This window comes from Phoxinus phoxinus (genome assembly GCF_949152265.1).
Source record: "Phoxinus phoxinus genome assembly, chromosome: 10".
Classification (NCBI taxonomy): Eukaryota; Metazoa; Chordata; class Actinopteri; order Cypriniformes; family Leuciscidae; genus Phoxinus; species Phoxinus phoxinus.
The window spans coordinates 34,314,874-34,331,854 of NC_136885.1; the positions used below are offsets into that span (position 1 = coordinate 34,314,874).

The window sequence follows — 16,981 nt, forward strand, 5'->3', positions numbered from 1 at the left end:
GCGTAAAGAGCCCAGGTGCTGTGAAGCGTGAGGCTCAAGCACCCGGCAGAAGATTAAAGCGGGGCGTAAGAGCCATCGAGCCTCGGCCGGGCTCCAGCTCGTGTCCCGGGGCAGATGCAAGTCGAGCTGTCAGAAAAGATGAGCCGGATCACACTGAACTCAATCCTGCAGACGCCGCTGTGACACGTCAACGTGACCGCATTAGTGTCTGTAGACATTGGGTGCATAAAGTGTGGTTCTAGCACACACACGTCATATGTTTGAACAGTCAATAAACAACACCTTTTACCAACACACAACTACAGAGACATTCACATTTTTATATATTCTCTGAGGTTTAACATTGATAATTAATTTCCTCTTTCATTTACAATAATTTAATATTGTAGAATTTGAATAATTGAATTGATAACTAAAAATATTTTTTATATTTTTAATATTAAATGAAAAATGTTTAGCAACATAACAGTTAATGCATTTACTACAAAAAAAAATAAAAAAAATAAAAAAATAAAAAAAAATAAACTAAATAAATTAAAATGAAATAAATGCAACAAAATGAAATAAAACAAAATGTAAAAAGATCAAATAAAATAAAACTGCCATTCAATGCAAATTGATTTTATCCCATCTGTATTTAAGTAATAAAACAGTATTATTATTTATATTATATTATGTATAACTTGTAAAATATGACTTGTATATTTAATATTAAAAGAAACAAACATTTAACACCATAACAGTTAATGCATTTACTAAAATAAATAAATAAATAAATAAATAAATAAATAAATAAATAAATAAATAAATAAATAAATAAATAAATAAATAAAATAAATAGCCATACAGAGTCCAACTCTATTTAATTTATAAATAAATCGGCCTTTAAAAAGGTCTTTCTTGTAAGTTTTTCCATAAAGTTGTACGTACATGGAAGGGTTTATGTTTTAGATGCTGTCAATACCATTGTCATGTTTCAATGTCTATCCAAACATATGAAAATGCATGTGTGCACTTATGAATACGAATGAGATCAGTCTGGAAAATCATCAAGTCCTCCAGCAAACTGAGAAACGCAAGTAAGAATTATTTAAATAGAGCAAGCGTAGAAACGCTGAGTTTCTCCTTCCAGGATATACAGCAGATAATGCTAATGATGTCCTCTGGGATACGGCATTACCAGGACATCGCATCTCCATCCTTTGGGGAACCCCTCTTACACTCTTTTCTTCTCCGGCCCGAGACATACCTGTCAAGTTTTGGATTTGAAAATAAGGGAAATTTTCCGGCGCCCACCGCGAGCAGTCCCACCACCCCAACCAAGCTCCAGTAACCTATCCCTTACATTTTAAGACAGGTGTTATAGCCAAAAAAGGGATATATATGAAGAGCATTTATTTAAAGGCTCATTTGCATATTTTCTGTTCATTTAACATTGCTTGTCTTTATGACAAATGGAAACATTTTATTTTCATTCCACACATTCTTTTCATTTCATATTGCTTTTCTTTTACAGTTTTTCTTTTCACATAACTTTTCTTTACTCTTAGTGAGTTATTGTACAAATTTGTTGCGGACTTTGCATTCTTTAAGACTGTTTTGGAAGGAGTGTTTGTGGGCTGGACCAGAGTGGTTAATTTTTACATGAGAGTAGCCTAGAGCGCAAACAGTTCTGTTGTCTAACGTCATCCTATTCTCTGTAACAAAACTTACAAAACACGTGACTGTCCCCCACCCTGCTCCTCTTCAGAAAATTAAATTCGCTGTCCCATTGATAGCGGTATTTACATGAGGGTTTTGTTTTTTGGCAGGAGTGCCTTCCGTGTCTGTCGTAGCGTCCATCATCCGTCTCAGTTTTTTTCCCGCGTTGTCACTCATCATCCTACCTCACACACTAGCCTCGCGACAACTGCCACCTACAGTAGGCTGTAGTAGGCTACTGCAGGTGACAGTTATTACGAGGCTAGTGACAGAGCTCAGATTGAGAATGTTTTTTGTTTTGTTTTTACTCCGCCCCGTTTTTGTTTTTGTTTTTTTTATAACGCGGGTTAAAATACGGGAGATTTACGGGAAAATACTAATACGGGAGGACGGCGGGAAAGAAGGGTAAAATACGGGACTTTCCCGGCCAAAACGGGATACTTGACAGGTATGGCCCGAGATAACATACGGCAATCGTGTTCTCATAATGGCATTAATTCTTAGATAAGATGACTAACATATGATGACTATCTCCATTTCATTTTGCCATGATCCAAAAAAAACTCTTCCTTTGTACAGAATGAGTGAATTAATTTAGCATATGAACCCTAATAAACTGTAAAATTACCCCAAAAACATTTGATCCAGGAGTCTCAGCTTCGGACCGTATACAAACATACTGGAAATCACTTGAGAAAACACATAATCCAAGCCAGATTACCTGAACTAATAACATCCAGAAGCCAGAATCCGTCAGGACACAAAATCAACTTGAAAGGATGAAATAATGAGTGTTTCTGTGGATTTATAAACACTTTCCTGCAAACACCATGAATTAAATCTCACAACAGTGACGAGTTCATGTTTATTTGAAATACACTAACATCTTTTTTTTGCTTAAAGTTGTTTATGAAAAGTTGGGAGTTGAAATGAAAATGAAAATTACTACATTTCAATTTAATTACACTATTGAACCATCCGCAAAAAGCCTGAACGCTGACCGTCTGCTTCAGACACAAAGAGTAAACACTTTATGGCATAAAATAATTATTTTTACACAGGTTCACTGAACAGCATAGGGAAATGTAAATGTCTCAGACTTCAACGCTACAGGATACTACATTTCATATGCATTATATATATTTAAATTAAAAAAAAGAAAAATGCCAATTTGTAACTTTTCAAACTGGTGAATTATTCATGGCTATACTCTCACACTGGCCGTTCCCGACAACAACTCTTCCAGGAAAACACCCACTCCCACCTACAGCTCGGGAAATTAGTCCCGCGCTGCAACTAATCTACCCGGGTCACACACACCTCTGGTTTCAGAGGCCCAGAGCACATGAAGTACATGATATTAGCTCGGAGTAAAACAGCTTACATGACACATCGAGCACTGGGAGCATTACAAATCAAATACAAAATGATGCAACAACGAGGAAAGTTTTTGTAAGCTATTTTGTGCAAATGAAATAGCCACACAAAGCATGCATCTGTATTTCATTTATAACCAAATCTGCCATCAAAAATTGAAATATTATGACATTTTATTTATTTATTTAACATGAAGAAATGTGTAAAAGTTTTTCTATGGTATTTTGTGTGGTAAACATTGAATACAGGGCTTTAAAAAAAATTGTCATACAAAGAGTGCAACAGTTTTATCCCATCTGTATTTAATTTACCGATAAAAAAAATAAAAAGTGGTAAAAAATAAAATAATATATATATTTTATGGTTGCACGAAAGGCCAAATGTACCATTAAAACATCCTGCAAGTTTCCTAGTTTATAGCATCCTCCTCATTATAAACAATTTATTTAATCAAGCTTCAAAAACGACTTGTTTGGATATTGCGGGATCTGTGATGTCACATGGGCATAAACATTTGCATATGCCCGTCTCCAGAGCAAGACTAAGTACATGTTTTTTGTGTGTGTGTGAAGTTGTGAAATATCTGATTCACTTGCTGATGCTTTTCTTCAAACTAGATGATCAGCCAGCGCTTTAATGTTACACTGCAAGCAGAACATAATAGTTCAATCAATTTAGTTGTGTTGTTCTGAAACTACAATCCCAAGAACATCCCAAAGGAGGAACTTTTTTAAATAGGTGCCAATAATGATAAAATCCCCTCTTAAGCTTAAGCTCCTCTATTAGGACAGGACTTCGTGCACATAGTAAAAAACTAAAAGTGACCAAAGTTTGCATCTCGCTCACCCTCTGCTCTTCTGGAGAAGCATGAACAACATGAGAATGAGTGAATTATGACAGAATTATGATTTTTGGGTGAACTGTCCCTTTAAATCTACACTTGCCTTTATAACAAGACAATAAATTACAAACATGTACATAAATAAACAACACAGCTCATTTTCTGTCCATCCATATATGTATATATATATATACACACACACACACATATACATATATATACTACCGTTCAAAAGTTTGATTTAATGAAATTTATACTTTTATTCAGCAACGTTGCAAAAAAATTTATCATGTATAATGTTACAAAATATTTCTATTTCAAATAATGCTGTTCAAAAAATGTATCACGGACCGTATCCACAAAATTATAAAGCAGCACAACTGTTTTCAACATTGATAATAATCATAAATGTTTCTTGAGCAGCAAATCATCATATTATAGTGATTTCTGAAGGATCATGTGACACTGAAGACTGGAGTAATGATGCTGAACATTCAGTTTTGATCACCGGAATAAATTACACTTTACTATATATTCACATAGAAACCAGCTATTATAAATGGTAATACTATTTCACAATATTACTGTTTTTATTGTATTTTTGATCAAATAAATGCAGCCTTGGTGAGAAGAGGAGACTTAAAAAAATACATGTTTTAATCATACTGACCACAAACTTTTGAATTGTAGTCTAGAGATATCTATAAATGTGGTATATTATTTTTCCACAACACGATTGACCTTGATTGAACACTGTGTGTAACTAAACCTACACTTCTTGTAGTGTTACCTTCTGCACCGTCATTATGGGTTCAGACCTTTTTGCCGAGCTTCTGAGTAAAATAACACTTGGTTGTCTGAGCGCTGCTGGCATCACATCCAACATAAAAGCAAAATGAAATCAATAAGGAGAGACTAATCTCACAATCTGATCAGAATCACAATGTGCTTCGTGATACACAACACATGACCTTCTGCAACCTCACATCCAGACAATACACACTCACGGCTTATCGATCCCAATCAGCACATAATGCATTAAGAGTATACTCCCATCCGAAGAGCTTCACTGTAATTAACCCTATGAAGCCTATATATCATATTTAATACGCACATTTCTAATTGATCCACATGATCAAAACTTGCAAATGAAAGGCATTTTAGTGTATAAAAATGTCCACCTTCAGGTCATTAAAAAAAATTAAGTAATGCTTTTATTTATACGTTCCAACGAACACTGGATTTAAAGTCTGGCACGCCGGCATTCCCGATCCCCCCCGAGACAAATAACAACAGATTCGGTAAAGATCTGCGTATCGACTGGTGCTTTGGAGTGTATTACCCCACAGCCGTGCCGAGATCCTCCCTCAGTTCTCGGAGCAAAGCTCCCGTGAGATCCGGGATGGGAAACCGTATTGCTCCGCTGCCTCCGCCAATCAGGAGAGTCCAGCCGCCGGCTCCGCTCTGATCGTAACTGACTGCGGGTCCCGGGGCGCTGTACACCTTTAGCATCTCATTTGGAGGATGGCAGCTCAATGTGGTCTGAATGTCACACTCTCCTTGGGATAATCAATGGGATCCGATAGCAGACGCCTGAGGGATGAGCTCCGGTGGCCTGGCGGAGGCAAGGACTGAACCTCTCGTGATTAGCTCGGGTGTTGCATTGTCAGAGGTGCGATCGATAGTTTGCATGCTTTAAGCATCGACACATGCGTTTCTAGAATCCCTTTAATGGGATCCAACTGCGCATTTTTCCATGTTCATCTTTCCTTAGTGTGTAATGTTGCTGTTTGAGCATTAAAAAGCTCTGCAAAGTTCCAGTTATTCTCTATATCAGTGTTTCTGAACTCCTGAAACGCCTCCATTGTAGTCTCGAGTTTCTTCCGGGAACGAACACGTCACAATATTCCTCATTATAATAATTAATACGCAGAATAAAGGGGCGGGGCCTGGTTGAGTTAGTTAGTAGTGTGTTAAACTGGCGGTTATGGTAAGGGGCGGGACATTTCCCAAACACACTCGAAGCGCTCGACCAATCACAACACACTGCTCCAGCCGACCAATCAGAGCACAGTGTGCTTTCAGAAGGCGGGGCTTCATAGAGACAGGAAGTAAACAGAGCGTTACTGACAGACTGGGAAGAGAGGAGCCGCAACAATAGAGAATATGAGGAAAATAATGTGTTTATTGAACATTCAAGCATGAAAACCTATCTAGTAGAGCCTGAAAACAACATCAAGACTTGAAAAAGGGCATAATAGGTCCTCTTTAATCGGAAGATGTGCAGAAAAGAGAAAGCAGCTTCTCTCAGGTAGCACTTGTTAGATAGGAAATGAATCGGTTGTTTAACACATGGAATATTGTTTGCTTGTTTAATTCAGCAATTCCTTCCCGGCAGTGTTTACTTTAGAGTTCATGTGAGTTTTAGGCCCACACAAAATCTGCACACACTGAACGCGCTGCAGATGTCCGCAAGACATTTAGAAAGTTACACACGTCCCACACGTCTTGTGTGTTTGTTTATAAAATATTTTGGCTAATTTGATTATGATTTCTGCTAGGGCGGAGCAGATTATGATTGTCAGATGGTTTAAATGCGCCAGACGGTTGCTAAATCATTTACACAGAGGAAGAACTTGTTAATGTAAAGCTGTTTTATACTGGTGTCAGGTAAATCAGTGTAACATATCAGTGGTTTGGGGTCGGAAAGATTTACAAATGTTTTTGAAATGAGTCTCTTCTGCTCACCAAAGCTGCAAAAATACTGTAAAATTCTGAAATATTATTACTGTTTGAAATTAATGTTTTCTATGTAAATATTTGTTAAAATGCAATTTATTCCTGTGATCAATTCTGTATTTTCAGCATCATTACTCCAGTCTTCAGTGTCACATGATCCTTCAGAAATCAGTATAATATGATGATTTGATGCTCAAGAAACGGTCCCACTTTATATTAAGTGGCCCTAATACCTGTGAACTTACATGGTAACTACATGTGTACATAGTATGTAACTACAGTGTAAGTACACATTGGTACATAGTATCTACAACTGTATTATTAGTGTAACTACACGTATGTAACAACCCACGTAATGGTATGTGTAAGTACAAATGTGTAACAGGACATTGGTAACAACACTTTTTTCAGTGTAACAGTAATTATGTAACTACATTTTGTAACAACAATATGTAGCCTATTTGTTGTTCCACTTCCACATGCAGTCTTAGATACTGCAGTTACCAGTTTGGGTATAAATGTATTTAATTTCCAACAAGTGGACAGTTCCTATGGAATTATCATGTAACGACACTGATATACACAACAATTACCTTAACAATTACACTTTATATTAAGTGGACAGTTCCTGAGGAGTTATCATGTAACACTGGTATCACAAGGTGAAACTTTAGTTGTAATTCAACATTAGTCCTGCCAGTCATAAATACATGTATTCCAACTGGTAACTGCAGTATCTAAAACTGCATGTGGAAGTGGAACAACAAATAGGCTACATATTGTTGTTACAAAATGTAGTTACATAATTACTGTTACACATGTGTACTTACTGAAGTGAAAACATGTTGTTACCAATGTCCTGTTACACATTTGTACTTACACATACCATTCTGAGGGTTGTTACATATGTGTAGTTACGCAAATGTTACATCTGTAGATACTATGTACTAATGTGTACTTACACTGTAGTTACATACTATGTACACATGTAGTTACCATGTAAGTTCACAGGTATTAGGGCCACTTAATATAAAGTGGGACCCAAGAAACATTTATGATTATTATTAATGCTGAAAACAGTTGTGCTGCTTCATATTTTTGTGGAAACTGTGATCATTTTTCCCAGTACTCTTTTATAGAGTAGAAAGTTGGAAAGTACTGATCTCTGAAGTTTTTAACAGTTTACTGTAACTGATATAAAATGACTCGCTGTGTTATAAGAGTTTGTTCATACCGATCAGCTCTATTTCAATCAAGAGTGCCGCTCGCTCAAATCCAGCAGAATTCAATCCAATGTCTGCGCAAAAAACAACAAAGGTCTCACCTGAGGCTGTTTAGAAGCGCTTTTCTTCAAAGCATGTCAAGAATGAATCTCCACCATGCTTTTACATGCATCGAAAGAGCACTGGTGTGTGTCAGCAAGCCACATAAAGCACAGTGTGATTATTGATAATGAAACAAGAGAAATATTTAATTCCAAATGAATTAATAGTCTTCAAAACTCCTCCTGATGCCATTCAAGATCAAATTAAAGATTAGTTAGGATGGGAATGTGCTCATCATCTCAAGCTTTCTATCTGGTGAACGACAGCATGAATCAGACACATTTCACCATCAAGTCCACGCAGTAAGTACAGACTTCATGACTCTGTCCGTCCGTTTCACATAAACAGAAGATCTAATGACGGAGTCTGTGAACCAGAGCAGAGGGACTCGCTTGTAATTTCTCAAGCGTGATTCATTTGACAAGGGTGTTGGCTCTGATTTATTCTGCAGGCCTTCCAGGAGCCGGCGCTCCACACCTGCACGTCTCCAGCCGAACGGCACACTTATCATGCGGCAGAGGGTCAGAAAGCTGGAAGTCCAGCACATCATCCTTCTCACAGACACATTATCAGCTTCTTCAGTGACAAAATCAGCTGTTGATTGATGACTACGCCCAAAAAGGCAGGAAATTATATTTTTTTACTGTCCCTTTAAATTATGATTGGAATATTTCATGCTTTTTTTTTCTTCTCTCCACGTTTTTGGTCTTTGTAAAGAGAACATATCTGCAGGCAGCAATTACGGGGACGAGAACACCGCTGGAACGGCCATTGTAAGGTCACAATGTGCAAATGCATTGCCGAGATAATGCCTCTGTATGTTTAGCATCTTCATTAAGGTTTCATTAAGATGAAATGCACAAAAAAAACCATCTACTTTAGTCAGCTGGGAGCTTTTTCTGAATATGATCTCAGACAATTTTAGTGGTTCAATAATGCTGAATCTGTTAAAATGGCAGAACTGTAGATCTGGAGGTTTGAAGTATAAATCACATTATTTTAGACCAAATAATTTCAAAACAATAACAACTTTTGGATTATACACAATTTGACCAGTAGGTGTTGCCTAGTCTACACATATAGTCTCCATCCGAAATCACATACTTGCCTATATATAGTAGGCAAATAAACCTACGTTCAGTATGTGAAAAGTATGTCTGAATTCATAGAAGTACTCAAAAAAGAGTAGGCAAAAAGTATGACAACATGGCGGATGTATACATCCAGATTACATTCATACTACACACATTCATACTACACAGATTCATACTACACACATTCATACTGTATAGAACAGTTTTTTAGTGGTCGTGAAGTAATTATCAGACACAGCCATTGTGGCAATTATATTATAGTTGCATGTCAAAATGTCAAAGGTATAGCTTTGCTGCTTTCTGTTCAATATCATTCTCGAGACTAGATTACTGTAATGCTCTATTAGCTGGTTGTCCTGCATCCTCAGTAAACAAGCTACAGTTAGTCCAAAATGCAGCCGCTAGAGTTCTTACTAGGTCAAGAAAATATGATCATATAACACCAATTTTATCATCTCTACACTGGTTACCTATTAAGTTCCGTATCAATTACAAAGTATTGTTACTGACCTATAAAGCCCTAAATGGTTTAGCTCCTGTGTATTTAAGAGATCTTCTATCGCCATATATTCCATCGCGCTCTTTAAGATCGCTAAATTCGAGGCTTCTGGTCGTACCTAGGATATCTAAGTCCACTAAAGGAGGGAGGGCGTTTTCACATCTAGCTCCTAAACTCTGGAATAGCCTTCCTGATACTGTCCGAGGCTCAGACTCGCTCTCCCAGTTTAAAACTAGATTAAAGACGCATCTCTTTAGCCAAGCATTCACATGATGCATCTCATACCTTTTATACTACAGTTAAATCAGATCAAATGCATTCATATTAAGAACAGCAGCTACGCTAATTATTTCCCATCTGCCTTTTTTGTTGTTATCTCGGGACGCCTGTCCCTATAACTCAAATAGAGTTCGTCAGCTCCAGTTATGTATCCAGCCTCTCATGGAGACTTCAGATGCCCCAACGCCTGTGATGAGACGACTCGACGCCTGTGAAGAGACGACCCAACGCCGGCGATATGTTATGCCCTAAATTTCATGATTAACTAACTGTATTTTTGTATGTATATTTTTGAAATGCATTTTCTGTAAAGCTGCTTTGAAACAATGTGTATTGTGAAAAGCGCTATACAAATAAACTTGAATTGAATTGAATTGAATTGCAAAATCTAGAAATTGAAACCACTGTATGCATTGAACTTAATTGGCATTGAATTGTGATTACTTAAAAAAAACATCCAAAGCAAAACAAAAAAAGGTCAGTAAGAACTTGTTTTTTAAAGAAATGTATATTTTTGTATCCAGCAATGATGCATTAAAGTGATCAAAATTGAAAGAAGACATAAATAATTGAATGTACAAAAATCCTAAAAAAAAGTATATCGGTTTCCACAAAAATATGAAGCAGCATAACTGTTTTCAGCATTTATAATAATCATAAATGTTTCTTGAGCAGCAGATCATCATATTATAATGATTTCTGAAGGATCATGTGACACTGAAGACTGGAGTAATGATGCTGAAAATACAGCTTTGATCACAGGAATAAATTACATTTTATTATATTCACATTTCACATAGAAAACAGTATTTCACAATATTACTATTTTTACTGTATTTTTATAAAATAAATGCAGAAGAGCAGAAGAGACTTCTTACAAAAAATCTTGCCGACCCCAAACTTTCAAATGATAGTGTATCTTGAATTTAGTTTTTAGGTATTTTCGCTCCATTTTTTTTTCTTGATTCAAGCTTAAATCTTAAACAAGAAAAAGCACTTTGCCATAATAAAATAAACGTAACTCAATCCTCTGCAAGCATGTCATCTTCTCCAGAATGCATGCTGTCTGAGGGTGTTTGGAGGTCTCAGAAACAGCAGATGTCTGCACACCTTCTCTGCTCCTCTGTTTAGGGAGCGCACAAGTGTTTTCTGTCAGTCTAAGTGACCCATTTATTTCATTGAGGGCTGTGTCTTGTTCCTCGCGTTCATGCTAATGACTGAGGGGGGAAGGTTGGTGACTCATATGTTTAACAGCACTGTCAATATCCTCTCGTTTTCAAGCCCCCGCATTCTCCCTCTCTATTCTCCACACTCGTCTATCTCTCGCAGTGCTTTCTGCCCCCGCTCAATCAATACAGGTCAGCAATAATGCACGAGTCGAGCAGGCTCCTCGTTCCCGGCTGATGTTAAACATCGCGCTTCCGTTTTGTACCTTTATGCATTTCCCAGAAACCACCTGGATGTATTTCTAGACATCATATTTATTCCTGCAGCCCGGAGCGCCGCGAGGGAAAGTTGGGAAATTATTTTCCATCTGTGTTTAACTCGACTCTCCCTCTCTTTCTTCACAGATAACACGAGTGTTTTACACATACATTCTGCTCCATTTTGGTTGGAGGACTGTGTTCAAATGTTGAGTTTTCTCCAACGTCTGAAATGAGCGACGATGAAGGGGAGTTCACTGAATAATAACGTAAATAAATGTCAAACTTTATGACACACTTTGCGCTATACTTACGGAGTTAGTGTCCTTCTTCACTGAACTCATTTACATCCACTGTATGGAAAAATAATGAAATGAATAACTATGCATGCAGTTTGGAAACGACGTGAGTGAATAAGTAGCAGAATCATTGAATAATTCAAACTTCATGTTTATGTAAATGTCCTTTTAAGCAGAGATGGGAAGTACAAATACTTCGTTACTACTCAAGTAGATTTTTCAGATATTTTTACTATTTATTTTTGTGCCTACTTTTTACTTTTACTCCTTACATTTTTTAACACGAATATCGGTACTTTCTACTCCTTACATTTGACAAAATTGTCTCGTTACACTCAGATCGAAACTGTATCTGTGAATTCTCACAGAATTACAATTGAATACTAGCCTGGGAAAACCCAGACCACTCTCAGTTGTAATTGAGTTAGGGTCTGGCAAAGCTCCACAGACAATTCATTTCCACAGGGACGTCACCAACGGACGTCGCTCAAATGGCTCTGGGCACAATTGGATAGATCTAAAACCAATCAGAGCGATGAATGACATGACGTATGCAGAGCCCATTCGTTTAGCCACCAACGGGGCAAGCTGGTATATCAGACTTTTTCCGAATCCAGTTGGTAAGACAGCAAACATATCGTTTTTAGATATGAAGGCTTCGAGTGCTGTTTTTTGCTCGGGTTTTAACGAAAATGACCATTTTAAATCGCTTGAAACAGACGCGATAGCTGATTCGAACCAGTGATGTTCCACGGCGGCATCCATCTTAGTAATGTACAAAATCTGCTCTGTCGTCATCGTGTAAAGCCCGCCCCAACGTTTCTGATTGGTGCCGCGATTTCGACGGATTGGAAATGGGTTTCAATGGGCTCTTTGCCAGACCCACTTGCAGAGCTAATATACATTTGCCGGAAGTGGTCTGGGTTTTCCCATTGAATACATATTTCAGTCAGAATCTTATTAACCTGAGTCCCAGTCTCTGTCACAATAATCATATGTGATGTTTTAGGCCTACTTACAGACATTTATAATGTCGGCAATGGCATATATAAGGACCTTTTTGTCCATATCCACTTAAGTTTCTCAGCTTGCACTGGTAACATTTGTGTGGTCCAGCTTTGCATAACAAATAGTTGTCATTCGCAGGGCTACTTTGACTTTAAGTAAATTTCCAAGCCAGTACTTTGTTACTTTGACTTGAGTAAAGAAGTTAAATCAATACTTCTAAGAGTATTTTTTAACACAAGTATACTGTACTTCTACTTGAGTACGGGAAGTGAGTACTTCTGCCATCTCTGCTTTTAAGGCAGTGGTTCTCAACCTATTTCAATTTTTTATCGTTTTAAAAGTCTGATTTCTATAGACCTGGAAAAGTTGTGTAATTTTTTTTAAATAAAATCTTAAAACTCCATATGCATTTTTATAATGAATATACATTTGTCAATAGCTCTAAAATATTGGTAACACTTTAGTTCAGTCCTTATTCATTGATTATTATATTCTGTCTTGATAATCTATAAATCGTGTTCAGGGGGCGGGGTTTATGTAAATTTTAGGGTTGGTGATGTCACTAACCCGGGAGGAATGTTGTCGTTAAACAACTATTTCTTTAAAAGCAAATATCTTCCTTTGCTCTGAACTTTGAGCGCTGTAACTTTGCAGATGTTGTTTATGATCAAACAGCAACATTACACACTAACTACAGTTAGAAAAGTCAAATCATAAATCAACCACCCCTTTAAAATAACCTGAAGAAGGAGCCAGTCTAAGATGTAAAGGTTATTCCAGCGCTTTTGAGCTAATGTACAGCAAATGGCCGATCACCACTCGATGTCAATCTAGTCCTTGGCATGTCTAGGATCTGATTCGCTGATCTGAGAGACCTAGAAGGGTTATGTATATATAAGGAGATGCACTAAGTATGGTGGGGCCAAATTATGCAATGCTTATATACAAAAATCAATAATTTAAAATCAATTCTGAACTGCACAGGCAACCAATGAAGTGAAGCTAAAATCGGTGTTATGCTTTTTACGAGTCCCTGTTAAAAGTCTAGCAGACGCATTTAGATAATCTCAGATTATCTATTTCTTAGTCTAATTCTTTTCTGTACAGCACTTTGGTTGTTTTTAAATCTGCTTTATAAATAAATATTGTATTGTTTTGAAGAATGTTGGAAACCAAACCACATTGAAGCCCATTGACTTATTTTGTATGGCCAAAAACCTGAGAAATTTCATAATATAATATAATATAATATAATATAATATAATATAATATAATATAATATAATATAATATAATATAATATAATATAATATTTTATCCTCTGCAGAAGAAAGTGAGTGAGTTTTGAAAAACAACAGAGCTGTCATTTTGGGGTTATTTAATAATTGAATAATCATTTCACTGGATAATCAAAAAATAACCAATACCAAATGATAATTTACTAATTAAAACATATTGTCACTTTAAATGAAAACATACAAAATGAAAAAAAAAGTATTTTCTGCTCTCCAAAGCTGCATTCATTTGATATATTCAGATCAGTTCAGGTCAGTAAAAAAAAAAAAAAAATGCTTTTGAAAGAGTCTCCTCTGCTCGCCAAGGCTGCATTTATTCAATCAAAAATACAGTAAAAACCTGAAATATTATTACCATTTAAAATAAGTGTTTTCTATTGTAATATATAGTAAAGTGTAATTTATTCCTGTGATCAAAGCTGGATTTTCAGCATCATTACTCCAGTCTTCAGTGTCACATGATCCTTGTGGAGAACTACTCCATCTGTTCCTAACATTTACACAAACTTTACATAACATAAACCCAATCTTTCAGAGCGTTCCTTCCTCATCTCATCTCTTCTCTTCCCACTCACCCTACACTAATAATACGGCAGGAGACTTTCTGAAGCATCTTTCTGTGTCTCTGCGTGTCGTCCGGGATGCTGGACCCCACGGGGCGAGCGAACTCGTCCTCAGAGGGATTACGACCCTGTTGATGTGCCACACGTGTCTCTTAATTAAACACTGAGGAGAACGTGGTCCGGAGAGCTGCAGCCCCCCTGCTCTCGGCCGCATCTATTAGCCAATGCCCCGCTGCTTTAAAATGTTGTTGGGTGTGAGTATGAATGAGATGCTGTATTACTAGCGTAACAGATTTAATTAAGCATGACGAATGAAGTGATGTAGCACTTCACGCTAAGACAGAGCAAGACGGATTAGGAAGTCATGCTAGAGGGATCATAGGACCGATACTTCAGATTTAGAGTCTCTAAAGGCACATTTTTTATTGCATGAATCTAGTGTGTTGCCTACATAGTGAGCATGTTAAGGCAAAATTGGATGCTAGTATGATAAGAACTTCTTTGGCCAGGTTTTAAGGAAACATAGCATGCATGTTTGGTGGAGAATGTCATTTTAGAAAGAATTTCAAGTTCATGAAAACATTCAACAGCATTCAAGATGGCGGATAAGAGGCTTGCAGAATCCTGAATAATAATAGCGACATACTCGCTATTACTCGTGACACTCGCTCACACACTATCATTCAAAAGTTTCAACACTGATAATAATCAGAAATGTTCCTTTAGCAGCAAATCATCATATTATACTGATTTCTGAAGGATCAAGTGACACTGAAGACTGGAGTAATGATGCTGAAAATTCAGCTTTGATCACATAAATAAATTATATTTTACTATATATTCAGATAGAAAAGAGTTATTTTAAATTACAATAATATTTCATGATTTTACTGTATTTTTGACTGAATAAATGCAACCTTGGTGATCAGAAGAGACGTCTTTCAAAAACATTTAAACACACTCTAAAAAATGCTGGGTTGTTTCAACCCAAATTTGGGTCAAATATGGACAAACCCAGTCGTTGGGTTAATTTTTTTTATTAAATATGTTAACCCAACGGTTGGGTTAGTCCATATTTGACCCAGATTTGCGTTAAAACAACACAGTATTTTTTAGAGTGCAGTAATGCACATCTGAAAATGTCTAATTTTATACTGCACACTTTTAAAAAATGCTGGGTTGTTTCAACACAATTTTGGGTCAAATATGGACAAACCCAGCCGTTGGGTTACATTTTTAAATTACATTTTTAACCCAACGTTTGGGTTTGTCCATATTTGACCCAAAATTGGGTTGAAACAACCCAACATTTTTTAGAGTATACTAAAAAACAATAGTATGTAAGCACAATGCATTATGAGACACAATTAGCATGGTGTGTCACATGACCTCATTACACCGGACGTTCATGAAAATAAACATTATTTAGCATATTTAGTATTTCATATATAAATATTTTTGGTAGTCACATCAAATAATTTGAAAAGAGATATAAGTACACTGTAAAAAAAAAAAAAACGGTAAAATGGCAGCTGTGGTTGCCAGCATCATACCGTAAAAATATGGTGTTACTGTTTTTTTAATGAACAGCTAAATACAGTTTTGTCAGCTACTTTATTAAACTGTAATTTAACAGGATATTGCATTACAGCATTTAAAACAGTAACACCTTATTTTAACGGTATAGTGCTGGCAACCGCAGCTGCCAGTAGTTTACCGTTTTTTTATACAGGATATTTTTTTTACTGTGTAGACTGATAGCTCACTGTGTATTGGAACACAGCCACATTTTTCCAATTGCACGTTAGATTTCATTGTGCACCGTAACATCTGGCTGGTTCAGTAGTAACGTGATGAACACACACAATCTGTGTGGCAAAACATACTCATTTATAAACGCATGAGTGTTTTCATTTAAAGACAACGTCTGAATCAATAGCACACCTCCCATCTTCACTAACAAACACAGTTACCGTTTGATTTACAAAACTTTGGTTTGTTGTTTCTCAGGATGCACTAAACTCAAAGTGCACTTCTCGTAACACTAGCGCTCGTAAAACGGTTGCGTCATAGACATCGCACATTACAGAGGATCTCATCACATTAATATTACATTATGAATTAGGCGCGGAGCAAGAGAATGGATGCTGTGCTTTCTGCGGTTGGCGGCGAGATGCATCTTTCTGCACGCTCACAGTCTGGAAACAGGCAACAGAATTCAATCAGCATCTGAGACCCGTTGGACTCACTCAGAGCTCTATTGGAGACTCGTCCTAAAACTAAAGCCAAAATGGAAAAAAGAATGAAGGACGGAGGAAAAATACAAGAATTCTTGAGCAACAGAGCGTAAACAACAGTTTCAATAGCCAAGGACTGCCTACTGTTAATATGAGTGTTTCTTCAGTGTGTGTGTGTGTGTGTGTGTGTGTGTGTGTGTGTGTGTGTGTGTGTGTGTGTGTGTGTGTGTGTGTGTGTGTGTGTGTGTGTGTGTGTTAATGTAATTTACTGTAATGTAAAATATAATGTAAAACTTTACAA

The 16,981-nt window shown here is 36.8% G+C and overlaps 1 protein-coding gene across 1 annotated transcript in view; it reads right to left on the reverse strand.

Moving 5' to 3' along the window:
* The window catches only part of iglon5 (IgLON family member 5), a 198,797-nt gene that overhangs the window by 133,604 nt on the left and 48,212 nt on the right, over window positions 1-16,981 (reverse strand). The gene's annotated exons all lie outside the window — the stretch shown is intronic.